At 48.3% G+C, this 1,493-nt stretch overlaps 1 pseudogene; it reads left to right on the forward strand.

The window, feature by feature from the left end:
* The first annotated feature begins 1,133 nt into the window (after positions 1 to 1,133).
* LOC126483030 (5S ribosomal RNA) lies at positions 1,134 to 1,251 on the forward strand (annotated as a pseudogene).
* Positions 1,252 to 1,493: the final 242 nt, after the last annotated feature.

The following is a 1,493-nucleotide window of genomic DNA, read 5'->3' on the forward strand; positions in this document are numbered from 1 at the left end:
GAGAACGAAGACCAGCGTGTTCGGCGCATCGTACTGCATCTGCAACAGCAGTTCGAGCAGCAGCTGGCACCACAGTGACCTGTTACAAATCGATTACTTCAAGGACAGCTCCGAGCCAAACGACCTGTAGCGTACACTCTGCCGACCGCAAACCACCGCCATTTACGACATGGTGCAAATCAATTGCTCGGAGGGCGGGGTCGAGGTCTGTTGTAGTTTCTGACGAATGCTGGTTCTGCCTCGATGCCAGTGGTGACCGTGTTTTGGTTAGAAGACCAGTTGAGGGCCTGCAAACAATCGGTCAGCATGCTAGATATACTAGACCTACACCTGGAGTTGTGATCTAGGGTGCGATTTCGTCCGACTGCAGGAGCATTCTCATGCTTATCCCATGCAGACCTGACTGGAAATTTGTAGACGTGTTGTGCTGCCATTCATGAAGAGCATTCCAGGGGGTGTTTTCCAATAGGATAACGCTCGCCCACTTACCACTGTTGTAACCCAGCATGCCTTACAGAGTGTCGACATATTACCTCGACCTCTCCGATCACCAGATGTGTCTCCAATCGAGCACACATGAGACATCACCAGACGACAACTCCAGCGCCATCCACAAACAGCAGTAACCGTCCTAGTACTGACCGACCAAGTCAACAGGCATGGAAATCCATCCCTCCAATTGACATCTGGCACCTGTACAACACAAGGCATGCACAGTTGTGTGTTTGCATCCAACATTCTGTCAGTTACACCAGTTAAAACGTACCAGCAATTCACATTCTCAGTGTCTTATGTCGCGCTTGCATTAACCTGTGATCCTGAAACGTTAATCACTTACATATTTTACCTAGACGAATGTATTCCTGGAATCTCATTACGCTACTTTTACCTTCTTGCGACGTTCATTACTCTACTTTTTTGGTGTTGCGGTTTTTTTTCCATCAGTGTACTATGTCAGCCTTTACTTCCCATACATATATTGTTCACTGATATTGTTAATTACCTTTTTCTGTCATGCTATCTCATTGAAACAACGGATAATTAATATACCAATTACATGCATGTATTTTTTTTTCTACAGATACAAGAACACTAGGTTCGATCTTTTAACGTTCTCCATTTCTTACCTTAGGGCCAACGGCCTTGCCGCAGTGGTAACACCGGTTCCCGTCAGATCACCGATCTTAAGCGCTGTCGGGCTGGGCTAGCACTTGGATGGATGACCATCCGGTCTGCCGAGCGCTGTTGGCAAGCGGGGTGCACTCAGCCCTTGTGAGGCAAATTGAGGAGCTACTTGATTGAGAAGTAGCGGCTCCAGTCTCGGAAACTGACATACGGCCGGGAGAGCGGTGTGCTGACCACATGCCCCTCCGTATCCGCATCCAGTGACGCCTGTGGGCTGAGGATGACACGGCGGCCAGTCGGAACATTTGGGCCTTCATGACCCGTGCGGAAGGAGTTTAGTTTAGTTTTATTTTGTAACTTTCAAGAAT

Source organism: Schistocerca serialis, chromosome 5, assembly GCF_023864345.2.
Source record: "Schistocerca serialis cubense isolate TAMUIC-IGC-003099 chromosome 5, iqSchSeri2.2, whole genome shotgun sequence".
Classification (NCBI taxonomy): Eukaryota; Metazoa; Arthropoda; class Insecta; order Orthoptera; family Acrididae; genus Schistocerca; species Schistocerca serialis.